Source organism: Rhipicephalus sanguineus, chromosome 6, assembly GCF_013339695.2.
Source record: "Rhipicephalus sanguineus isolate Rsan-2018 chromosome 6, BIME_Rsan_1.4, whole genome shotgun sequence".
In the NCBI taxonomy this organism is placed as follows: Eukaryota; Metazoa; Arthropoda; class Arachnida; order Ixodida; family Ixodidae; genus Rhipicephalus; species Rhipicephalus sanguineus.
This window is the reverse complement of record NC_051181.1, coordinates 81,518,651-81,546,082: the sequence shown is the minus strand read 5'-3', so window position 1 is coordinate 81,546,082 and position 27,432 is coordinate 81,518,651. Positions and strand designations below refer to the sequence as shown.

General features: G+C 45.7%; 1 pseudogene; it reads left to right on the top strand.

Moving 5' to 3' along the window:
- Positions 1-17,178: 17,178 nt before the first annotated feature.
- Positions 17,179-18,452, top strand: LOC125758862 (zinc finger BED domain-containing protein 6-like; annotated as a pseudogene).
- Positions 18,453-27,432: the final 8,980 nt, after the last annotated feature.

The following is a 27,432-nucleotide window of genomic DNA, read 5'->3' as shown; positions in this document are numbered from 1 at the left end:
AGGTAATTAGATATCGCTGACAGAAATTTGCGCTCAAGTGCGAACGTTAAAATAAAATAAATTGTGGAGCCTTTAGCCGAATTCGCGACACGATTATGAGGCACGCTGTGGAGGGGTACATGGGATTAATTTCGGCTATGCGAATCTTTTAACACGTACCTAAACCTGCGTACACGAAAATTTGCGCATTACACTAATACTGAATTGCAAACATCGCGGCTGCCAATCCAACCCGTAACCTCACGCATAGTATCGCAACACCGCGGCTGCTACGCAACCACTTTGGGTAAATGGGATTGTTGTTATTGTTATTATTATTAAGTCGAAAGCCTTAAATGCCTCATCAAACGAGAAAATTGACCGGCGTCCCGCGTCAGCGTCCCCTGTCGGCGGCGCCAACACGAGTGATTCAAAAAATCATCACGTTATGACGTCACCATAGACGTCATCTTGACGTCACAGATCGCAAAATTTGTGACGTCATTATGCCGTCATCGTGAAGTCACGTGACATAACGTCACGTAATGACGCCATCATGTGACATCGTAACTTGTTCAAAGGTGGGGTGATCACGGAGGCACTGCAAAAGCAGGGGAGATGCCTCCGTTCCTGGAGGCAATGGAAAACCACGTTACGTGCAGAAAGCTTTCGGAGGGTGGCGGGGCAGGATCAGTACATTGACTGACAAGAAAAAGAAGATGGCTTTTGCCTTCCAGTCGTCTTAAGTGAATGCACAAGAACCCTGCCAGTTTTTTTTTAGTTTGCAGCCTAAGTTCTTTGCCGATTACTCTAGCAATGTTTCAGATCTCCACCTGTCAATGTTCAAACCGTTCAAGCCTCATAGTCTGACATTTGCCATACGCGCCGCTAAAGCTAACATTCTGTGCATTAATGTCCTTGTAAAAGGAACATGTTGTGTACTTTGGCCAGCAAGAGAAAGGCAACGGCTTTGATGAGGCACCGATTACAGCTGAGCATAAGGAGTACCAAAACGTTGAAAGCATTCTGACAGCACTGTAGATTATGATTGCTACAACACTTCAGCAAGCATACTATACGGCCATAGGCGTCCATACAGGGCGGGGGGGAGGGGGCGGCCCCCTCCCCCCCATACATCATCTTAGCACTGGGTACTAAACGTAAGGGCCTCTGTGGGAGGGGTCTGGAAAGGGGGGAACGGGAGTCGCAGGCGGTAAAACTTCGCCCACTTCGTTCTCCTAATGGAGTACTCTGCGCATGCCTATGTATACGGCATGCCTCCACAAAAGTTTCCTGACGTCACGCTAATATCAACAACGCAAACTAGGCCCAAAGTTTACACAATGCTGAGGCAGCACGTGCCGGAAAAAAAAAAACGGTAAATTGAGCGCGGCAAACATTAAACGACACAAAGTAGGTAGGGCCATCATGGCAGACAAACAAAGAAGACGTGCCCAGACCGCTAAAGTATATACGGCTGCGCAAGGGCTGTTACGACACTCAGAGGCCATGCTATACCGCTCCTAGCGCTAAACACTGCGCTATAATAGCAGCCGTTTGCTGGTTTTCTGCCGGAGACTAAAGTGTGGAATGAACGGAATCTCCTAAGCGAACGTGAAAACAATCTAAGATGTGGAACAACTTTCGCACCACCGAAGGAGCACAAACAATGGGTCGCTTTAGGCCGCAGTTCCCGAATTCGGCCCACCTCAAGGCTGAGGAATTACCGGCTTGATTGTCTCGGCTTCTCACAACACAGCGACTCGGATCACTAAGCGCAAACGACGGCCCGAGTGTTCGGAATTCGGTTTAGCCACTCTCTAGAACGTTTCAGCGGAACCTTAACACCTTGGCAGCGCTCAGCCTGCTATCAAAGCGACACGTGCCCTTTTCTTCGTGCATTTTTATTCGTTACAGTTCAGAAGTTCTGAAAGTTTGCCTTGTGACAGGGCCATGGCGTTTTGTTTTTTTTTTTCCTTCTTTGTGCAAGACGAAAACATGTGCTTGGAGAAAAAGAAGTGTCAGTGTTTTGTACTGTGATGTGCGTTATCACCGCTATCAGGACGAACCACCCTAAAAGATGAGCTTGATATTACGTATAAAAAGTGTCGTGGAATGCACTACACACGCAGCAAGCACATGGACGAACTAGTGCTGATGTGTGCCCCATATTAATCTTACACGGAATTATCGCACATGACCCCAAATCCTGGTCATGGAAAATCTGGAGATGTTCGCCAGGCTTCTATACTCGGCGACAAGTTATCTTGACAGTGGAGCGAAGGCCACGGAGGCAGGCCTTCCGCACATTCGTGTTGCTCCGCAAGTAGTACGGCGGCTTGCGACGCTGATTTCGGTTTTGCTCGCTCGCATTCTTAACGCGTTTAGAAAATTATATACAAGAAAAGCGTGAATGGGAAAAACATCTCGATTGCTCAGTGGTGCATTTTAGTGTCATATTACGAGTATATTTTCTTGGAGAACTAAACAGCGCGTTTGCGGCCCCACACTGACCCACTACGGCATGGCCATGTTTACTTTGGAAAACGGGCATGCTGAAAAGGTGGTGCTGTCGAAGAAACGGAAAGGAAAGGAAGGCATTTTTGCAAAGTGAGCAATAGCTGTATTTTACCTACGGCTTCCCGCAACTATTTGAGTCTAATAATAAATAGAGCAGCATTTATTTCCGCAAAGCAAATGAGAAAATTATCAGTAAATTAAGTACTAATTTTTGGCGCGGTAGCAGGCATGCGTTTCTGTTCTGTGGCTTCCACAGTGCTGTCAAGAAAAGTTCTCGCTGAGTATAGTAATAGAAATAATGTGCCAGGTTTAGCGTGCCACACCCACGACATGATTATGCCGTGGGTGTGGCAAAGACGCCGTACTGGGGTGTTCCGGATTAATTTTGACCACCTGGTGTTCCTTAGCGTCTACCCAAAGTTAAGTACGCGGGTGTTTTCGCATTTTGCCTCCATCGAAATGCAGCCGCTGCGGGCGGGAACCGTACCCGTGACATCGACCATAGCAGCACACATTGAAAGCTACTAAACAATCCTGACGGGCAGGAACAACGCCCAAAAAGATCGCAGTATCGAAAATTAATAAGCATGATGCATTACCTGCAAATAGGAATTCACGGAAAGTTAGATTCACGGAAGCTAAAATGAGCATAGGTCTCAGGAAAGTTGAGGGGAGGCAGAGTAGTCGGGGAACTGCTTTAGTGAGCAAAAGTAAAGTGGTAATAAAAGTAATGTTCTGCAACATGCGCAAGAAGGAACACAGCTCAGCACTAGCGGGAGTGGAGCGGCGGTATTGAGGAACAGAAGCGAGAGGATATGGGAGATTTGAACGAAAGTGTGGAGCACAAGTCTGCGCGTCTAAAACCTCCATCGACCAAACGACAAGGGCCAAGAAGACCACAGATCACGCACTCGTTCTTTTTCAAGCCCGCACAGTCATCAAAAGGAAGCGTAAAAAAGTTGTCGAATTTTAAACAACCTTTCACATGCCTCGTAAGCTGGTAGGTCTCTCGTTTGCGCAAAGGAAAACAAAACTTTTTCACGATTGTATAATCGGGTACGAGAGTTTGCTATCGTTTTTTTTAAGGCTGTGCCGCGTCGATTTCTACGCGATTTTCTCCCGAGCGGACTCGCTGACACTTTGGCGCTATCGATTTCAAATTAGGTCCTCTATTTCCCTAGGAAACGAAAACAAACGGCGCCTGTTGTTTCTTTTTTCCTCCCGTTCTTTCCAAGGCAAAGAGACCCGGAAAGCCACCTCTCCTCCAGGCAGTGTCTAAGTAAACTTTCCTCGTAGGACATCATGGAGGATTGCCGAAGAGATAAGGCTCACACCTGCCACCACAGCGGGGAGTTGCGTAGCAGGAGGCTTTATTTTACGCTCAATCGATTACATTTCCCGTTTCTCGCGCAAGTTATTCCCAGCAGACAGATAATGTCCGCTTAGCGGAGCTATTACGGAGCTCTAAGTACACAAAGAAATCCTGGTGAGGAAGACAGACTGTCCAGGAATGATAACGAGTGTCCGTAAACAAGAAGTCGATAGAAATTGCGTTTTCTTGTCCCGATTGTGTGAAACGGCGCCGGCATAAATCCGAGACAGTACATTATTTTCGAAAACCCTGATAATCGGAAATGAGTGCATGTTCTGGTGCGCGTTTATCGAGTAGCTGAATGACAGGAAGCACTTTGTTGAGTGGATATGGACACGGACAACGACATCTCTTGAGTTCAATGGCACATCTGTTTGGGCCAGTTCGCGCGGTCTTTGAGACCTTCACAGAGGGCGCGGATTCATTATTCAACGATTACCGAAGGGTCATTTTAACAGCGCAGTTGTTTAAGCAGTCCGTAAAAACTTTCGTGTTCCCAGAAAACCACTGGTGGGCGAAGCGGAGGACTTCGAAAAAATGAAAGAGAGAGAGAGAGAGAAAGAGATAGAAATAAAGACAAAGAGAAAATAGAGAGACAGAGAGAAGAAAGAAAACGATAGAAAGGTAGATAAAGAGAAAAATAGATATAAATAATGTGACTAAAGACATTAAAAGATAGAAAGACAGAAAAAGACATAGGAAGCCAGAGAAAGAATTACGAAGAAACAGGCGCGGAAAAGGGATGGAAAAAACAGAGAGCAAGAGAGAAAGAAAGAGGGAAATAAAGGAAAAAACATGGAAGGAAAGAGAAAGAGAAAGAAAGGGAAGAAAGATAAGTAAAGGTACAAAGAACGAGAAAGACAAAGAAATATATATAGAGAAAGAAAGAAACATAAAGCAACAGGTACAAAAAACAGATACAAGAAACAGAGAGAAAGAAAGAGAAGAAAAAAAGAAATAAAAATGAAGACAAACAAGGAAGGCCACTCAGCTCCGTTCTTCCTTCAGGCTTGGCACCACACGTGCGATGCTGCCACAGTTTTTTAAATCGTAGTTAAATGGGCGCCTGAAACGACAGCTATCATATCCCTGTGTGTTTCCTCGTACACAAAACTTGTGTGCTAATCTCATCATCACGTATCTCTCAGGGCCGAATTTTACGAAAAAAATAAAGCCTAATTTAAATAACCCTGCATATGTGCACTGCTACGACGGTGCACGGCCACGCGGCACTGCCCCGTTCGGAGTATATTACATTGTGTCCTCGTGTAAGAACACTGCGGTATCCGACCGAGAATGAGTCCATAACTTCTACACGAAGAAGATTTCCTCGGATTTCCTATGAAGAAAATCATGACATATTCTTCAAAGCCCATTGGCGAAGACTGCTTTCGAGGAAGAAAAATATACAGCCGCCTTTTTGAAGCACGAAGCCACAAGGAAATACATGCGGATTTCTCAGGAAGAAAGCTTCTCAGTCACCGATAAATTCGTCCCGGTCTGGGATTCGAACCCGAAACCAACGTCTTTTCGGGACGTCCGGGGCGTTTTATTCACCCTCGCGCTGTCACTTGCTAGCTTCCCGGTTAGCTCAATTGTAGAACCACTGCCCCGGAAAGGCGTTGGTGCCGGGTTCGATCCCCAGACCAAAACGAATTTCTCTTTCTGAGAAAACCGTACAGATTTCCTTGTCGCTTCGTGCTGCGAACGGATGGCTGTCAATTTGCCTCTCTTAACCCTTCTGCCACCTCGCGGAATCCCGCAGAACCGATTTTCAGAAGAGTGCTCTTGTCAATTGTGACAAACTCACCAAACAACCGAGTGAACATAAAATCAGGCTATGAAACAACTGTACAAATAATCAAGCGAACTAACGAGAAAAAAACATATTCGACCCTATAAGATAAGATAAAATATAAGGAACTTCGATACTACTGATGACAATATGTTAGCTCTAACTTACTGCGTAATAAAAAAAGCTTAATTGTGGCTGTACCTAAGGGTCGAGTACTTTTGCTTTAATCTAGTCAACTGGTAGTTATAAACGGCACAAGGGGAATCATTACAACAATATACTGTCCTTGAAGTATCCTGTGAGCTAAAAAAATAAACAAAAGAAAACAACAACAACAAGATTGCAAGGCTACGAAAAGAAAAAAACATACGCATACGAAACGTATACGGCTTCGTACGGCCATGAGAGGAGCAGTGATTCTTTAAGTGCGATTCCTACGGGTGCATCTGCGGCGCTTGAAATGAGCAGAAAAGATTTTTGGACCTTCCTTCGGTGTTACGACAGCGAAAATCAAGCGATTCGTAGCCGCTCAGCATCACCGAAAACCCATTTTACCTTCGCAATATTTGTGAAACCGTCCCGCCTCAATGGCCATTAGAGCCGGCCTGTTACCGAGAGAGCATTACCTGAGAAAATACAAGTACGTACAAAAGAAAAACGAACAAACAAAAAAAGGGAAACACTGTGTTAACACCCACCTTGCTATGAGACCCAGAAAGTTCAATTTTCCTGCCACACTATTGCCGCACGAGTAAAGTTCCTCGTTTCAAGACTGGCACGGCTTCTTCGAATCTAACGCAGGCGTTTTTCAGCATGCCACGAGAGGGAAGAGAGAGGGGGGATATAAAATGCAGGATACTCCGCTGGAGCGTCGCAAATTTAAGTATCCCGCTCCCATTAAGCGTTACGCTCACTTTCAACCTCTGCTTCGCAGTTGCGGCTTCAAGAGCGGGACTTATCAACGATGTGCTTCCTCTGCATTAAAAAAAAAGAATATAGAAAAATAGAACTGCTAGAGGGTTGTGAAGACATTATTGAAAGCAGAGCCACCGAAACTTTAGTCTACATACTGCAGACGCTGCGCGAATATCCTTTTTTTTGGGGCGGGGGGGCACCTATCATGGCAGTCATTTTATGCAAAGTGTGTAAAAATAGAAAAAAGAAATGAACGAAAAGAAGTCGCGAAAAAAAAAATTGGCTAGGAAAAAAAAAGAACTCACGTTAGAGACCTTGGTTGTCGAATGCGCCGCAACCCCGTAAGGAATAGATGGAGGAGTGGAAGCCCGCCGAAATTCAATTAGGTCTTCACACCGCTTAAGGCGGTCATCGATCAGCTAGCAGCGGCACGGCCATCCGAGTAATTCATCTTTTCTCCACAAGAGCACAACGCGCCGCCAGACCACTCTTTCGAGATCCCTCTACGTTACACGCAAGCTCGAAAAGAGCCAAGTGACGGAAAAGTATAAGCAGTTGCTAGGAAGAAAAACTAAAGAAAAGAAAGGACGTCCCCTCGCGGCATTTAGTTTGACAGCCACCTGGAAAGCAACATTAAATGATCGCAGGAGAACACACTGGTGGGACGGCGAACCGTACGTGGAGACGTGGTTGCGATTTGACGACAAAAGACAGGAACTGTGTCGTGTCGACTTGTATCAAGAAAAATGGTTTTGATGATGCGTCTACCACTGTTCAGCCACACCGCTGCTGATGCATCAATATATATCTACGTTCTCAACAAACAGCTGCTGAGTTTACGCCTAGTGCAAGCTAATGGTCCACGTCTACGGCGAAGTATGACGTTATTAGTGCGCCTCCACGTCCTGATAGCTCGTGGAGCGTGAGCTTCAAGAGCACCAAAAAATAATGGCACAAGACAGCAATACTACCACGAATGGCATCTGCATAGTTAGACCCAACATTCATTTCCACCTTATACCTTGTATTTGGCCTTTATATATTTATAGGGGGTATAAAACTAAGATAGAGAAAGTGAGAGAGACAAAGGGTAAGAAAGGTCCAGCGAACTGGCGGAACTACGCGGACGAAGCAGTGTAGTCGAATGCAGTTGAAAAGTCCCACCGTCTTCAAGAAGCGTAGAAGTGTTCTGACTATTTTGTGAGGCAGCGAGCAAAGGAGTCAATGTGTATAGTTGCAGATATATGGACGGCGGCATAATGAGTTGACTCTGCAGAAAAATAACGCCCCAACACAGGAGAAGGCTGCGAAATTCTGTTCGCAGACAGAGTTGAAGTTACGTATGGTTAGGAAAATCTCCGTAATTGTTGAATGAATGAGCTCATCGTTTATCAACCTAGATGGCCCCGAGCGCCGGTGGGAAGAAGTCAGAGAAGGCGAGCGAATACATAAGGTATAATATACTGACATTCTCTTCCCCAAGCCAGCTAGCTCCTACAAAGTTTTCTAGAGCGACCAAAATACCTTGTGCATCTCCTGCAAGGCAGTGATTAGGGGCTTGCGTTACGAGGTGGATCGACGTCTTAGTGGATTTCTAGTGGTTTTGCACATATCGCGTGCTTACCTGTCACGTCCACTACACTGGCGCCTAAAGGCTAGCTTATGGCCCCGCGTAACATCAACACTCGCGTAAGAGCACAGACGTCAATTTTATAGAAACGTAGTTCCCGGGATCAGTAGCGGATGTCGGTATATTCCTCCGGGATCGCGCAACCCCCAATTATAGCACGCTGTGTCATAGGAGTACATAAGTAATCTTTATCATTGTCGGATACAGCTTCAAATGTACGGAGAGGCCCCACCCAAACCTCCGAAGCGCGGCAGCCGATCACCTCCGCGACTGAAGAACTAGTCCCGCTCGTGCACTGGGCAATGTTCTCCGAAAGCGGGGCCACCGGCCGTCCGGCTCAAGACGTCAGTCTGGAGTGCGCTTGCGTACATCTGTCTTTGAAGAGGAAATACTGCAGACCTCGAAAGTTGTGCCCGACTATGCACTGTTACAGAAGCGGACAGCCAACAGTGCCACCACGGATGACGTTGCTTGATTGAAAGTTGCACTCATTAAATGGACCGGAGCTGTAATTCCACATGATCAACGTCATCGTGATCATCAGCCACAACATCAAAAAAGACGCGCTGGTCCTGAAAACGAAGCGGGGGGTACAAACGCTGAAGTGACCTCTACAGCTTTCCTTCGAGTCGTCTATGGCGAAGCATAAGAAACCTATGAGTTTTTGGCATTCCCTTTATAACGGAACGGCGACAGAATATCTGACTGTCTTTGATGGGCGGTGGTGCACAGACATTAAAAAGTAGTGCCCGCGGAAAGCCGAGGAAGCTTTTGTTCTGTAGGGTTTAAAGATTCATCCTATTGCTACGTTTTGAGACTCGTATTAAGACGAGCGCTGAACGACAAAACAAGGCAAGACATTGGAACAGCAAGCGTTCTTCCGCGAACTGCCAAACCAGATGGCCCAGCCGTTGCGTGCGTCATCGTGTTTGCGTGCGTAAATGTTGGAGAACTAAACAGGAGTCGCAGCCTCTCCACTGAACGCCCACCCTACTGCGATTGTTACCGAGTAAGTACAGCCTACCTTTGCAGCAGCGTCACGTTATTGCGAGCCTTTCATTGCAATCTCAATCACCGACAGTGGCATTTGCGGCCAGAACAAAACTATTTCACAGCGAAAGCTGTTATGAGATCACAACAAGGGCCGTTTTTGGTGCCGTAGTTGTCCGCCGCCGCCGGGGTCCTAACCACTATCGCTCGAAATAAGCAAAAAATTTAAATAAAAAAAATCCCGAGGTGGAACAAGGTTCGAACCTGGGCCCTCTGCATGGAGCCCAGTATTCTACCTCTGAGCCATGCGGGTGCTTGAAACTGCTTTCCAAAAAGACCCTACGCAGGCTTCATGTCGGGAAGGAACCACATTAACATATGTAATGTAGCGTGGTAGAAGAGTAAAATAAGCACCAAGCGTCGCACAACGCGAATTCTGTAACCAGGCGACACACAATGCGAATTGCGCGACGAGTGGGTTGTTGAATGCTTCACACCCATTACAAAGGGCTCTGCCATAATTCTTCATCGCCATTAGCCACAGCATCAACAAAGTGCTCATAATGCCTTACAGTTGTTTAGCGCGTACCACGGTTCTCCGCAGAATGACGAAAAATTGCATAGTGGCTGCTTCCCTAATTCACAAAAACTTTATGATGATTTATAGCGTAGTGGGTTCCTCGCAAGTGCACTTGCATTGGTTGCCAAGGAAGCCCATAAGGCCTCATGATTCATTTCCTCAGGATCTCAATAACGTTTTCCTCCCTCTCTCTCTCTTCCTCACGTTAACGTAATGTTATAAAGCGTGGATGGGAGAGGCTAAATAACGACCAGGAGTCAGACGATGCGAATTACGTAACTAGAGCTTCCAACCTCTAAAGCTTCCAACCCATTACAAAGACTCAGTCATAATTCTTCATCGTCATCAGCCGTCGCAATACCATAGTGCACATAATGCCTTACAGTTGCTACATCGCTTCTCCGCAGAATGACGAATAATGTCCTGGCGGGTTCTCCCCAACTTCACAAAAACTGATTTGTGGCGTAGTGGGTACGTTGCTAGTGTACTTGCATTAGTGGCCACAAGATAGTTTATAACAGACTCTAGAAATGCCGCTCTTCCAGCTTTCGCTGTGACTGTGCTGCGCTTTCCGCGCAGGCCTGGCGTTTTTTTTTTTTTTTTTTTACAGCGGCGGAGCTGTTGGGATTTTCGTTATGTCAATTTGCGTCCCCAGAAAGCAATCACGAGGGGATATGAGCCACACAAAGCGGCCAATCGAAGTCAAATTCCCAGTGAGCCAGTGAAGCCATGCTCAGGAAGATACTAATTACTAGGGACCAGATTTTTGGCAAATGCCTATTTTGTTCCATGCGCTCCTACCGCGCCACTTTGATATATGAGCATGAATTAGAGGTTAAGAAGGGCTTTAGTAGTGTTCCTATAGTGCCTAAAAATGCCTATTGTAGGCGTTTGTCCCTAAATGCTTACAAATGCCTATAAATGACTTGGCATTTATAGGCATTTGTCTATAAATGCCTAGACATTTATAGGCATTTGTAAGCATAGGCGTGCGCACAGAGGGGGCAGCCCCCCCCCCTAATTACGTAAGAGTGGGGGGGGGCGCAAAATCTGCCCCATACATTGACTTAGTAGGGGGGGGGGCGCTGCGATGAACCTTCGCCTATCTGATGGGGAACCCTGCGCACGCCTATGTTCGTAAGCATTCAGGCACAAACGCTTAAAATATGCATTTATAGGCACTACATAAGAACACTACAAAAGCCCTTCTTAACCTCTAATTCATGCTCATATACCAAAGTAGCGCGATAGGAGCGCAAGGAACAAAATAGGCATTTTTCAATATAGGCGCTTATATGAACACTATTTAGCCTCAAGTTGCGTTCCCGGGTGCAGTTTGAGACCGTTATTCACGTTACCGCGCAACACTGACTGTTCGGAAGTCTATGGGGTTCAACATAGTCCTCTATAGTTAAAACCAACTCCCAGAAAGAACCGCTAGCAGCAGTGAAGTGGGATACGCCGGAGAGCATTTGCCGCCGTAGACACATGGCGCCAGCGGTTGTCGAATGCGAGACCGCGGAGAGCCTTCAGCGAAGAGGAGTGATGTGCACGCGGCTTTTGTTGTTGTAATTTACTTTGTAAGGTGTTCACTGCAGTAGCAGAGCTAGAAATATTTTTTCGGAAGGGGGTTGGGGTTCAGCCATATTTTATGTATGTTAGCGTGCATTTGTATGTGTGCATGTATATATTATACACATGCAAAACTCAGAAGTTTCGGGGAAGGGGAGGGACCACTGGCTATACCAGTGGTTCACTGCCGGGCAAGAAATTGGCTCTACGCGATTCGACCCGGTCAATAGGAGGAATCTCTCCCTTCTGGTCTTTTAGCGATCGGGCTATCTGCCCCTGCTCTGCCTTTCTCAGTCATGCCGAAAAAACACCCAGGAGTGCGTTCATTAGATAGTCGACACTTGAATCACCGTGAAGAATACGGGAGAGACTGTGTTTTGTGAACCGTGCGGGACAAAGCACAATTGCATGACTATGTTCAACTGTTGGCGGCTTTGTGCCCTCTTAAGCAATATCATTTTTGTTTTCCTGTCGTACACAGAGGTTGCGAACTTCTTCGTTTGAAATTATTTGCATTTATGTGAAACTTTATTGCCCCTATATTTTGGATTTTGAAAGCCTAAAACGTTGGTTCGCCTGCCTATTTCTGGCGCCTAAAATGAGCTTTTTTATTGCCTAAAATTCCGGCCTCTACTAATTACTATAGTCACCGAATTGAACCCGATTGACCTAATTAGGTTGAAATAGTGCTAAATAAGACTAAGACTTATGTTTGACTAAGAAGGTAGAAGTTATGTGTGATCGAACCGAGCCTGCCCTACATGTTTAAGCTTCATGTGGCCTAATTTGCTAATGAAGCCTGATTAAGCTAATTAAGCCTAACTGAGATTCAGCCAAGCCGAGAACAGCCAGGAGAACACCAGCTGCGCTGTGACTCAGCCTTGTGACCAGTGCAAGGTGCCCACTTTTTTTTTTCACTTCTTAGATCACGTAGCTGACTCACCCTTTCGAAGACCTCCCGCACCAGTCCACTCCATCGGCCCTCGCGCGCCGACAGCGTCCCGTAGTCGGAGCCGTCGGCCGACGCGCGGATCTCGTACTCGAGTCCAAGCGCCGTGGCCACCATGTCCAGCAGCTGGACAGCGAACCCCGTGTAGCGAACTCGCACAGATGACGTCGACGAGCCGTTGACCGATGGCGGGAGCTCCTCTCCGTCGATGCGACGAGCTATCACGTACGGAGGGCGCTGGCAGGTGGCGCGGAAGTAATAACAGCGCGGATGGGGGGAAAGGGTGGGGGTCGAATCGAAGAGCGCGGGAAAAAAGGCGCGCCAGCCATGGGAATTCCCGCCAAAACAAGAAGCCCACCAAGAAGAAGGGACGAAAAAGTCCATTAAGGAGGAAGCGCGGGTGAGCGAAGTGCATCGTGGAGGATGACAAAAGTGTGAGAGTTGAAAATAAACAGAAATGCGATGGAAGCAAAACAAGTTGAATTGAATCAGAAGCGGGGAGATGGGAGGGAGAGGAAGTACGAGACAAAGAGAGAGAAAAAAAAAAGACGCCTCGTGTTAGAAAGATGATCTGCGTTATCGGGGAGGGCGGTAGATTTTTGTTCGATTCGAGTCTTTAGAAAGAGGATTTATATCACAATTTTTCCTGCCTTCGCGTGTCGAAGCCAGTGCTGTAAAAAGTGAGCGTGGCCATATGGCAGCATCTGTTTACGGCATCGAATATTTCGCTATAGACTCCCTTCCCCAGAACCCTATCGCTTCCTCCATCCACTGAACCTCTCAATCTTTCTTGCCTATGGCTTAAAAACGCTTTGCGCTTTTTCGAACCGATATCATTCTATCGTATAGCATCAGGCGCGCACTAAAGGCCGGAAGCGGTCGCTCGCCAACGTGCTTACACGTGATGTTCAATAAGGTGCACTGGAAACCGTTTAGACCATGTAGCCAATGTTACAATGTGCAGTACATTCAGAGGGCCTTTGGATGGACTGACAAGCACTTATTTCACTGCCTTGTCGCACTTGCTCCAGGAAGTTATCGCATAACCGTTCCTTTTTCTTAATTTTATTTTTTCTTCAATCAAACACGCAAATAGATAACCACGCGTTCAGTTTGGGAAGTAAAGCCGAGCGTGGTTGACGCTTAAGACGGCTACACAGTAGCTAAACCAAACGGCACCCTCCTCGACAACAACCAAGTCACACACACACACACAATCACACACACACACACACACACACACACACACACACACACACACACACACACACACACACAACACGCTTTCGTGTTCTCAACTCATGAGAATATGCTTAGGGATCCTCTGCAACTTTTTCTTTTAGCAGCGGATATTTTACCGCTGTGATATTTTACCGCTTCAAACAATCATTAAATACTTGGACAATAAACTTAATTAATTACTAATGTTTAGTAATGAAAAAGTACAGGTTGTAAGTACACGCGACTGGCCATAATATACGGGGAGTACAAGTTTCCTAGAGCACACGGCCTGCTTTTTTTAAATGATGGTCCGTGATTGCCGCAACACCCGATATATATATATATATATATATATATATATATATATATATATATATATATATATATATATATATATATATATATATATATATATATATATATATATATATATATATATATATATATCATCTTCCTCTGAACAGTATATCGAAGTCCTATGGTTTGAGGCGTCCTCCGTAGTGGCTGCAAGTACTACCTGTCTTCCGTCTTGCTTCCTGGCTTCCGCGTTCGTTATATTTTTATTTATTTTTTTGAAGTTGCACCAGAGAAACAAACAAAAGAAATCTAAGCAGTCGCGTAGTACATGGCGCAGCCGCCGCCTCCTTTCTCTCCGCTGTCGTGTCGACAGCGCGCCATGTGGCGGCGGCGCGGGCAGGGGGGCCAGTATTGATCGTCTTACGTCCGGACACCTACGACGATCGTGGTGACACGAAGGAGCTGCCGGTGTCTGAGGTCGGCCGGCGTTCGGCGCGACTCGCTGCCTCCTCGGTCCCCTTCTTGGTGCTTTCCGGTTGCGCCTGCGGCCTGGCTTGACGCCTGAAGCGACGGCGCTGGCAGAGCCGGCGAAACTGTGGCTGCGCGCTGCGCGGCGGCTGTCAGGCCGACGTCGCCCGTCCAGGCTCCCAACTGTCGACACCGGCGCAGCCGTAGATCGCAGAAGTGAAGAAAGAAAGAAAGGGAGAAAAAGAACAAGAAAATGAGCCGTGTGAAGGTGTCACCGCCAGACTGATTGTGACACTGCATCGAAGAGTGAAGCTCAAATGTGCATGTTTAAGCGAGCGCTGCAGGGGCATGCTATCGTTGCCAAATGTTGAACCAAGAAAAGTCGCAGTTTCAAAAGCTCTGGTCTTTTTTATTTTAGTTTTGCATTTTGTTTGCTGTGGCTTACATACTTGTGAAGGAACTCCAAAGATCTAGTGGAGTTTATATATATATATATATATATATATATATATATATATATATATATATATATATATATATATATATTTATATATATATATAATGTCACAGGGGTGGATGAATGTTGACTGAACAGCACTGAACCACAAGCTGTGTAATGTAAATTGCGAGTGGCAACTCGCAGCATGTGGGATTGAATCTCTAATCGCCCTGGTGATTTATGCATTTATGCGTAACGTTACGCCAACAGCCGCAGCGAAGTTTCATTTGGTGTGTCTCCTAGGGATGCAGAACTATCGATATCACTATCGATACTATCGATTGTTGTGTCACTATCGAACTATCGATAGTAAATGTTGACACTACTATCGAGTGCAATTTCGCTAGTACTGTCAAAAGTATAAAAGCAACGCGCGAAGAACTCATCGCAGCATAAACTCGGTTCGCCGAGTGCGTGTTCTATGGTGGGAGTAACCATGACAGGATTGACAAGGCAGCGCCATCGCTCGAGATAATTTACTACAACATGATGCGACCAACGCCACCGGTATTTCTTTGTGTACTCCTTATGCAGTTTCGGGCCTACTAGACCTTTCCACGGATAGGCAAACCAAGCAAATCAAAGCAGAAATTGCGAATGGAACTAGTATATCCGTCGGTGGACTCGAAACGAAACTGAATCCGCCTTCGCCAGCCTTGAAAAACGAGAGGGGAAAACAACATCGGTAGCTCATATCACGTGGCTTTGCAGTTCTTCGTTATTTCAAGCGAGGGCGCTGCCTTTTTGACGCATAAACGAAACTTTCAAGCGACCTCGCTCGCAAGCACTTGCTCGTATGTAGTGTGGCGATGTCCATATGCTTTCCTCGGCCTACCTGTCCTCTGTGCTTAACCACTTCAGACTGCGCAAGGAATTCTGAACAACTCATCTGGTAACTGCTTCGAAGCACGCTTGTGTCGTGACACGAACTGGCACTGTAGCATCCGACCGCGCTGTGATGTATGTCAACAATTGTTCGCTTGCATGCACACCTTTGTTGGAATACTTTATTCTCTAGCGTGACTTCCAAGGGATAAGTTTCATATTTTTTTTGTGAACAGCTCTGGGCCGTCCAGCAGGCCCGCGAAGCGGCCAGCAGGCTTGGCCTGACGGTCCCGCCGTGGGAGTCGCCCGCTGCGCGCTGACGCGCGCCTTGCAGGACCTAAATAAATTTTTTCAACCAACCAACCTTGTTAACTCTGCCACTTTTTTTTCATTTTGCGAAGCTTCGATCAGCTGTTCCGTATTCGGTGTAGTGTGACCTCGCTTTGTAACTTTGCTTTCTTTAAGTATAATCCTCTTACGTTAACGAATCTCGACTTCCTCTGGATACTTTTAGGAACGGAACGCGTCAAGCTGGCCGTTGTTGCACATACGTATACCCCTCCGAGCGGTGACGAGTCACCGCTCGGTTGGGAATACATATGCACAAAAACGTCAAGGCCCTCTCGTAAGTGTAGTGGCAAAGGCGGTGAGTGGTCAGTTGTGGACAGATTTCGTCCGTAAACGTGCCGATCAGTGCCATGGATTGATCGTCTTTTTAGGAACCGACTTCATAGAGACCCATCCATCACTGAGTGCGCACAAGCAGTCAAGACACGAAGGCAGAACATGGGACAAGCGCTGTGTCTTGTCTGCTTGTGCGCTAACCAACGATGGATAGGTGCCAACTCGCCCACTTTTCAGTTATACTTCAGTTCATAGAGCCATTTCATGCATTTCCGAGTAGTTCATGAGCCATCTGCACGTGTTTCAGGTATTGCTTCTGTATGAACGGCGCCTACAGTAAAAAGCGTGATATCATTATTTCGTAAATGCGAGGGGCCTGTTGCGTTATTCCAAGAAACTAATGCGCAGTCTGAACGACGGGCAGGAGAAGATTATAATGAATGTGCAAACCCCATTCGGTAGAATGACTTATTTTCACTGCGCATAAGCACTAAAGTACCTTTGAACCATTCATTCATTTTCGCTTTCCAGCTCATAATCACCCGAGATTCCGAAGACTAAAGCGGCGGATTGGGATTACTTCATCAAAGGTGCAACGTCTGGACATGCCAAGTGCACATTGTACAGCAAGGAATAGAAAACCAGCGGGAGTGCTTCTAGTTTAAGGGACCACATGAAGCGGTGCCACGCAAATGCTCTATTTCACGAGGATCGATTTCACGAGTAGATGATGTATGTACGGATGCGGCTGGCTGCTCGAAACCGAGACCGAAAGGAAAAAGAAGCCGGCCAAGGAATTAGCCCTGATAGCAAGAGACATGCAGCCATTTTCGGTGGTCACTGACAAATGATTTCAAAATTACTGCTACACGCTAGATCCAAGATATGAACTGCCTAGCAGAACACAACTTTCTGATGCTATTCTGCCGTACTTATGCGAGCATGCAAAGGCGAAATGGCGTGGTACGCAGACGTCGACCAGCCATTGTGCCATTACAGCAGACACTTGGGCCTCACGCACGGCTGTAGAGCTACATAACAGACACGTGCCATTTTTGGAAGACACAACTATGCGGTCTGCGGTGCTCTCAACAGTAGTTTTTCAGGGAGCACACATAGCGCAAAACCTCACCGACGTCATTGGAGGTGTGCTTGAAGACTGGGGTATTCATCAGGCAATTGTTGCTTTTGTCACAGGCAACGATAAGAGGATGGTTCTTGCAGCCCGACTGCTGGGTTTCGAGCACCTACCATGCTTCGCTCATACGCTGAACCTCACTGTTCAGGATGGATTAAAAAGTAGTGAAGAACTAGCAGCCGTGCTGCTAAAGTGCAAGAACATTGTGCGCTACGTGAGGTCTAGCTGCAATGCTACCGCCATGCTCCGAGAAGAGCAAGAGCGCGTCGGCGAGGTACCGCCGCTAAAACTGAAACAGGAGACACCGACGCAGTGAAATAGCATCTTTTATATGCCAAAAAGGATCTTGGAGGTCGGAGAGACGTCGACCTTAACACTATCGAAGTTGCCCCGGGCACCCGGTCCGTTACCAGCAGAGCATATAACACTCATTCAGGATGTTGTGGAAGTACTGGAACCATTCGAGGAAGCCACGAAATTAGTGTCTGGAGACGAGTACACTACCATTTCCTTGGCAATTCCTGTGGTCTGCGCCATCGCACGAGAGCTGGAAGAGCGTGTCGAACCAAACCTGAAAACTGAAGTTGGTAAAGACGTTTTTCGACAGTGCATCTCCTCCTTGCATAATAGAATGGACACTTATGAAGAAAGACAGCTAACATCTCTGGCAACACTGTTGGAACCGCGACTAAACGAGAGAGCGTTTTCAATTCGAACAAACGCAGATCGCGCCAAAGCTTGTTTGATTGGTGAACTCAGCCAGCGATTGTCGGAAAAACTAGTTGGCCCTGCAGCTGAATCAACTAGACAGCAGGCGGTGCCTAACGAAGTTGCGGCGAGAAGCCGAATTCTGCGGTTACTTGAGAGGCAGCAACGTGAGCCCACAACCGCCACCTCGAACGTAGAACTGATGGTTCGCCAGTACCTAGAGTTACCTCCAGAGGAAATTAATAGCAACCCTTCTGGCAGTCATGGCAATGCTCCACAACGCCGCTCTCTCAAATGGCTAGGAAGTACTTGTGCATCCCATCAACGTCAGTACCTGCAGAACACGTGTTCTCCGCGGCTGGACAGATAATTTTAGATAGGAGGAGCAGGCTGAAGGGCAAGAAAGTGGACATGCCTGTGCTCCTTCACCAGAATGCTTGGCTGACAAATGATAAACAAATTGAATGGTTCAGGGGCAGCGGAAAGGAAGCCGCTATAGGTGACGGAACTTGGAATTTGTGTTGCGTTTTGCGATTTAAACTTAAAAAAAAATCATGAACTAACTTTTCTTTGCAAGGTGTGACTGCTTGCTTTTAAGTGTGAATTTCTCAATGAACATATTCCGACATTTTCACTGCCCTAATTTCACTAAATAAAAGGTTCCTCATAAATAAAACGAGCTGAGTATTGCGAATGTTCAGGCAATATCACATTATTATTATTATTATTATTATTATTATTATTATTATTATTATTATTATTATTATTATTATTATTATTATTATTATTATTATTATTATTATTATTATTATTATTATTACATTATTATTACAGATTAATTAGTAATACTATCAATTGTACTATCGATATTCTATCGATAGTATTACTATCGATAGTTCCTTTACACTATCGATAGTTTCAAAGAAATTATCGATGCTCTCGATAGTCAATTTACCGATAGTTTTGCATCGCCAGTGTCTCCCTAGAAACGCTACAGCGATAAAGGAAGAAAATAGAGCGAGTCTGATCACTGTGCGCGGTCACAATAGGACGCGTCTGAGAGTGTCTTGAAGCACATGAGAGTCGCACGAAATTCAGGACAGAGTTTGCAGATTTCAGAGGCTGTTAATGGTGAAAATGCGTTCGAAAACCTAATTGTGTTGCATTAAGTGTCTCGATCCGTCTCATTAGATGGCAAGCAGAAATACAACGAACTTCAAAAAGGAAAAAAAAAGGAAGGAAGAAATCCTGCGATTCCGCTGCCGGTGAGGACGTCGGCTATATTTTACCAATATATCCTGGCACTCGTCTGTGAAAAAGCGGTTTAAGGAGAAGCGGTGAATGAATACATCTGTATGAGAAACTGATCGGTTTGGAGAATGGAACACACGGCAAAATATCTGCTGCGACAGGCACACCAATTAGTTCTTGGATCCATGCTGTGGCTGACACGCGCATGAAACTATACATTGAGTGAACCAGGTGTTTCTGTGAATGCTTTCACAGAAACTTCTTGAAAACTTCAACTGTAGAGTGCGGCGGATATCCGCAAAAAAAACTGAAGTCGGGTGAATGTTTAATACAATAACTAAAGCTAACCATTTCACTCCCTAATTGATGACGTGATGCTACACATTGCAGCCAACGAAATTTTGCGGCGACATCGTAAGTCATATGCGGGTTGAATGTATGAGGCGCGCGAACCAACAACTCAGCATTCCCTAATAGAACCGATAAGTATGATGCGGAACGAATTCGCGAGTATCACTAAAACTTCAAAATGTTCATTTTCTAAATGTGCTACAAAATAAGCGTCTATTCCAGATACTTTTGTACTAAGTTGGGCAATGCGTTGTGTAAAGAAGAAACTGGAACAGTGTATTTTTTTATTAGTAATTTAAGGGTAGTCATCGCAATTACTGCGCCACCATTAAGTCTATTCTAAGTGTGTATGTCATGTTAGCTCTCCGGTGGTACAATTCGTCAATCGTGGTGTGTACCGTAAGGGGATCAAATATTCCACTTTATTTCAGGTCTCACCAGCGGAGACAGCTGCTAAAGGCTTCAAACGGCTGGCGGGGCCTGTGCACCCTTCATTTTGCAATCAATGAGTGCCCTTCAAAAAATCACGAATATAATGTCTAGAACTACGCACATCACAAACACAAATAATGCAAAAACAAAGCGATAGGCAGAGTGATTAACGCAGCATTTTTCGCGTGAAAACAGAAACTGAATAATTCTAAACTGATACGCAATAAACGTGATATGTACTTTCAATGCTGTAGTAAGTCGAACTTATCGAACAATAACATGTTGCGATATCACGTCCTATACAAATTGAAGCAACAAGGGTAAAAGTGTGCGTACCACATTCAAAGTAAAAATAGAACACAGTAGTATTTGTTCAATTTTTCTCTCTTGTTAATAATAAAGAGATACTCGTAGCTAGACATCGGTACACTCTAGGAAACAAAAGAGTACTGCCACTATTGTTAGTGAGTGAGGAGTTGCCACATAAATAATTATGAAGATACACTTTAAATCTCTTTTGAAGGCTACCGTACGCTCTTCGAAAAGCTTTGGGAGGTGCGACTTTCCAGAAGACGGTTAACGTGTAGCTTTAAAGGAAATTATAGGTATAGCTGGCAGGTCAGGGCTGTGAAAGTCGGATGCATGTGCCGCGCCATTGGTGCCACGCAGAATCAATCCCTCTGAATATACCGCGAGCCTGTGAGAGATGGTAGCGGGCATGAAGCTGTTTCATGCAGCTTGAGGACCGTCCGGAACTTTTTGATTACTTTAAAGCAGTAAGGGAACAAAGGTGTGACACTCTTGCGCATTTCTAAGCAAAAACGCGAAAGTTGGCACGAAAAGTCGCGAACGGCTGCTATGCGAAAGCTGCGTGGTTAGTGCGATGGGCTACCAGACGTCCATTGCTTCACCCGTAGGGGTTCAAATACCAATACGGAGGCCGCGGCTTCAAATTTCGGCTGCGGCATTTCGATAAAGGCGAAATGCTAGATGTCCATGTGCTCAAATTTAGGCGCACCTCAAAGAACCCCAGGTGGTCGAAATTTTCGGAGCCCTCCACAACGGCGTCTCTTATAACCGTATCGCGCTTTTGGAAAGTAAAACGCCAACAATTATTAATAGCGATGCAAGCTGTCAAGCAGGAATTTTTCGTTTCCCAATGTTTGGGAAACTGCGAAGCAGCAGGGGATGACGAGACGATGGCAAAGATCGACGTTGGTATTGTCAATGACCACAATAGCTGTCGTTCATGTACGCGAGTGAATGAACAGACACGAAAGGTGCACAAGGTCACAAGCACTTAAGTGCTTTCAAATTCTGCCAGATAAATATACTCATATAATGAGGCATGAGGTAATGACGTAAGGATTAATAAATATTAAAAAAAGGAAGTTTCAGCCGTTTCATTGCGCTGTCGTTTCAGTCTGCTCAAATTGGTGAGCAGTATAGAGAATATATTCTTAACGTCAGTTGTCAGAAGTAAAATAGGGTCTACTGACTCACAGTCAGCTAACCAGAAACTAAAGTGAAGCGTCGTGATCCATTTTTGAATTGATTACATTCAACAGCTTGAAAAGAAACAGTGTTATAGTCCGAGACGCATCACTAGCGACACCATTGAAAAGGCCTCACTTTGTCACCATCACAATACGCTTAGGACAGGCAGGACAAATTAGGAAAACTGCTGCAACAGACGTGGATAAATGGTTTTCCTTTGATGTCTTTAGAAACCAACTTTTTTTCTGCAATGGTGTTAAAATATCGCTGCTTGCCCCTTAGCAGTCGCAACGGTCTCACTAAGGTCACATTAACCGTCATAGGTTAGCAACTTTCGACAATAACGTCACCGTGATATTAATCTCTGTTCACAACGCTAGTGGTCAAGGAATGTCGTTCATCTTCCTGTTGTAAGTGCGGGGTAAAACCAGAAAGGCAGGGGATGCGAGCGATTGTGCTTATACAGAAGGAGCAGAAACCGTTAGTCACATTTCCCGAAGCAATCACGAAATGTCACAGAGCAGACGCCACCTAAGTGTACATGTAGTCATTAAAACAGCACGAAAAACACGGACGCAGAAAAGGAGCACACAAACACGTACGTTCTGTGCAGTGCTTTTTTTTTCACTGGTTTAATTGTGTTATCGTACCAACTCGCAAAGATACCCTTCTTAAGCATACATGGTAGCTATACGATTCATTTCTCTTCTCCGCTTATTTTCTCTTTCACGTATTGTTTCTGGTTACTGGCTACGCACAGGGTGCATTCTGGCGCATATATTTATAATGCAGGCTTCACAGGAAATCCATATTTGTTTTGTATCAATTCTCACTTGTGTACAAAGAGAAACGGAAGCGGCGGTGTTTAGTGCCTAATTGTTTTGGGGTATCTTGACACTAGCCGTATTCGACGGAAACTTTTTCGATGACTGTCTACCGCTAAACAAAAAGGCCTGAGGCAGTGGTAGTGTACACCTTTTTTTTTTTTGCCCAGTCTTGCTGAAGTCGCCTGATAGCTAGTCCACGAGTACATGCTAAAGCATTCAGTCATATTTGCGAGCGGATTGCGCCTGCATGACTCTCCTCTAAGCAATAGGAGTGCTCTGTTACGAAATAACATCTCCGATATATATATGCATTACTGTGGAAGTGCATAATGAGCGAAAACAAGCAAGGTAAACAGGACAGCGGTCATTCTATCTCGGTCATTCTATTCTTTGAACCTCGAATTTCTGGTGCGCTAGAACCGAACCGCTCAAGGCCTAAACATTTCCTCTTAAATCACCGGCCACTGCAACCTAAAGCGATGCTTAAGAGAAGGGAGCATCAACGGCGACGGCGGGGTGTGGGCCGAAGGAGCTTCGCTCCTAAAAAGACTCGTAATGGATCTGTATTGGCTAAACAGCGGCATCATGGATGTAACCTCCATGATGTCATATCATCACAGAGCAACGAGTGCCTGGGCAGTCCATTAGCAGTACTGAAGAGGCTCTTTGTCCTGTCTCTTTAGCTTATCGCCTAATGTAGGAACATAGCAAGGTGAAAAAAGAGCCAGAAGAAAGAAGCGACACTGAGAGTGGACAGATCGACGGTATGGACACTAAGCGTCCACAACAGGACGCTTGTTTCTGCGACTCGTTATTGGGATGCTTGCCTTATTACATTATTGTGCCATCTAGCCCAGCTAGTGGTCTACTGATGTGATCTGCAAGAGAGGTTTTACCTATCATGTTGACACCGCCGCGTCATTCAACGCTAGCATCAAAGACCGAGTTTATGATCACGCCTTCGTATTTACGACTTACGAAGCACGTTTAGAATAGCAGTGTGTATCGCACAAATGATGCCGGCACCTATACGTCAACCACGGTTTCATTATCAATGCCGGCATTCTTTGGCGAGCACACCGGCATATCTGTCAGTCATGCAAGAGTGTAATACCCTGTGCTTGCACGCAGTGCTTAATTTTTGAAGTGAAGAAGGAGGAGGAGGAGGAAGGAAAGGATGGGAAGTCAACCAGACGTGCGTCGGGTTTGCTACCCTACACCTGGGCGGGGGGAAAGGAGAATGGACGAAGGTATTAAAAGAAAGACATTTCATTACGATAGCAGTGTGTATTTAAATGATTGGTAGCTTTGTAAACCCACAAGAAACCATTGAATCATTCATAAAAAAATAGATTGATTATACATAAACCGTTATCGTGAGGCCCCCTTGAAAGCTTACTTTCTCGCATTACGGACGTGCGTGCAAAAAATATTCTGTGATCCTGATCAGTAAAACAATAATGATTGTTAATAATTGTTGGGCTTTAACGTCCCAAAAGCACGATATAGTTATGAGGGGCGAGGTAGTGGAGGGCTACGGAAATTTCGAGTATCGGGGGTTCTTTAACGTGTACCACAATCTAAGCAGATGGGCATTTTCGCCTCCTTCGAAAAAGCGGCCGCTGCGAACGGGATTCGATCCCGAGAGGTCCAGGTCATCAGTCGAGCACCCAATATAAATATTTGGGTGTGATTCTAACAAAAAATCTTTCCTGGACCAACCACATCGAATACATCAGCGGGAAAGCTCTAAAAAAATTAGGTTATTTGCGCCGTACTTTGGCTAAATCCCCCCGCGATACCAAACTACTTCTGTATAAAACGTTGATTCGCCCTATTCTAGAATACGCATCTGTCGTTTGGTACCCTTATAAACAATGTGACCTAAAAATCCTTGATAGCGTTCAACGTAAAGCCATCCGCTTCATATGCCGCAACTACAGCCACAACTTCTCACCAACACAGGCTCTGCAATCACTGAACATTGTACCATTGCACTCTCGTTATCAAATCGAATCTTTAAAACTATTATATACAGCCATCAACTCCTCTCCTAGTATCACTGGTGGTAATTACATATCATTTATGGAAGAAACTTGCACCCGCAGCTCTCACATCCTGAACATAAAGCCTTTATTCGCTCGTACTAACACATTCAAATTTAATTTTTTCCCACGTACAATAGACCTCTGGAATTCCTTACCGGGCAGTATTCGTTCCCTACCGTTACAAGATTTCATTGATGCCGCTATTACCCACGTAGAAAATATGTAAATATCTAGTTTGTAATATGCAAAGTGATGTTTTCTTATGTATTGCCTATGTATTTCAGTTTTATTGTTGTTGTTTTTGCTCTGTTTGTATTAGTTTTGTATAACTCATCCACTCCTGCTATAGCCCTGCATTAGGGCTGCAGTATATTCAAATAAATAAATAAATAAATAACCACTAGACTACCGTGGCCGGTACAATACTGATTGTTAGGTGTGGCAATAGTATACAATATTAATAAAAATTAGTGCAGATGTTAACGAAAATCGGTGACCTCGCCGCGCCAAGGTCTTGACAGCGAAGTGATACACGTGAGTTTGCAACGCACGTCATGTCAGACGTCACGCCATCTTCCGGCGCTGCGCTTACGGGTGGTCTCACTCCACATCGAGCTAACAGGTCGTCAAGCACGTGGCCGCGTGAGAGGGCCCCTATGGACGGCGTTCCAGTGCTTATGCATACTTAGACAGCTCCTATCGAAGTTGTGTTTAATCTTTTAGATGTGAAGTATCTTATAGCGGAGTTCAATCCGGTGGTGGTGGTGGTGGTGGTGGTGTGCGGCGTGACCACCCTTACTGCGCATGCGCAAGCCCTCTCCACACACCTCCTCTCCCTCTCCACTCCCCCTCTCCCATCCCCATCTCCACTACGCATTTCCCCTCTCCACTTCGCCTCTCCCATTTCCCTCTCTCCACTTCCCCTCCCCCTCTACCCTCCCCCTCCCCTTTCCTTCTCTCCCTTCCCCCTCTGAAACGCGGGCTCTACATGCCGAAACGCTGCTTCGCATCGCCTCAGGTCCCCTTTAGCGGGAGATGGTGTGATTTTTTTCCATAGCTGTAACGTCAATACTGCAGCATGTTGACTAAATCCATTGCAAGAAAAGAGCATAAATGAGGGCGACACATGGCTCCACTCTTATGCCTTCTTGGCTAGGAACCCACCGTTAGTTACCTCACTTCAGAATCTACGCTTAGCTATTTCGTCCATTGTCATTGATCTGTTGACATTATTATCCTTTGCTGCGTCGTTGCCTGCATCTTATTTTTAGTGCGTCCTAGTGCGCACAATTTTGTGTTTTCTCAAGCGGCGTGCTTGTTTATTTTGCTTGCGTCGCCGGATTCACTTACGTAAAACTGCTGTTTCATTCATCAGCTAAAGCACGTTGTCGGCTTGTCGGTTAGAAATCGGTATGAACTACTGAATATTCATATTGCCGCTCTTGATCCCACTCGTTTCCTGCATATTTATAAATTTGTGCGAAAATAAACACCTGTAGTTGTAAGTATCATTGCGTGTCCATTCTGGTGCCCATCCTCGTTCCCTCACGCTTGCATGTTCTATCATTTATTGATCGCGCATCCTCCGTATAGATCGGTCGGTTCACAGGAAATTCAGCTGCTGCTGATGCAAAGGCTTACATCACATACTTAAGTGGGCATGTGTTATGCACTCTATGTTAAAATCCTCGAGCTGTTTGAATGTAGGAATAGAAGTGCATTGAGGTGTTGTTCGAAAAGAAAAAGTATGATAATAAGTCGCAAAAACACTGAACAGTAAAATTTGTTAGATATCGCGGCGCAGGCGAGGCTTTTTCCTGAGCTACAAATCAATTCATGTCATCGCAAAGAACAAAACTGCTTCATGCGCAAAAAAAAAAATAGCATGTTCAGCCGTCGCTTCTTCAGTACGATGCAGTTACAGCGCTATAGCTGCAATTGCGTAATTTACATTCGGTAGGACTGCAGTAAGATTCACAAGTTCTTGCATGGTGTCCGCAATTGCAAAAGCGCGGACGCGCTTAGAAAATATGGTCCCAGCTCTTGCGCAAAAAAAAAATTCGCTGCATCGCCGGAATGCAAAGAGAGCAGGGCGCTTTTCAATCTCATGCGGCCGAGGCAGCAAAATGACCGGTCTGTACAATGTTCGGGGGTCATACTCTTGCACCGTGATGTATACGAAAGAAGTCGGCACCTTTCGCGAAAGCCCAGGTTTGCGAGAAATGCAAATAATGGTCTCCGTCCCCCCCCCCCCCACCCCCACCCCCGCGCACCTGTCAGGCAACAGAGGTCAGCGCACACTTCGCGTATCTTACGACTTCTCGGGGTTCTTACATCGCAGTGTTTACCTTCCTTCTTGCTGTAACTTCTTTTGTAGTGAGAAATCGAGTACTGCGGTAACGTGTGTTTTTTGTCTGAGCTATACGACGCGTTCGTACGAACTTTAAAAATAAAGTAAAATGTCTCGGAAAGGAGGAAGAAACGGGGAGTACGTGCAGAGGTATTCAGTCATGACGAATGCTACACTTTTTTTTTTTGCTATCTACTTCCTCCTCACCACCGAAGCCAACGGCAACACCGGTCCAGAGAAAAGCGATGTTCCTTCATCGCACCACCCGGTGCATCAGCGATATTTCTCCGCCGCTGCGCGCCACGGCGGGCAGGCCCCGCAAACGATGCGTCTACCCCGCCCCCTCAAAGTGCGATGTGGTGCTCAAGCGATGCCCGGAGCTTCCTTCCATCTGTTATTCTTTCAGCTTTGGTTTACTCTGCGAGCACTTTACCACACGCATCACTCCCGACTTCGCATCTTTCCCGGACTTCACCCCCCCTTATCTCCCGCTTCCAACTTCCAGCGCTTTTATCTTAAAGTAATATCTGTCAGCGCACGCTTTCGGGCCGGACGAAAGCGGGGTAGCATTAAGAATGTGTTCTTCTTTTCTAT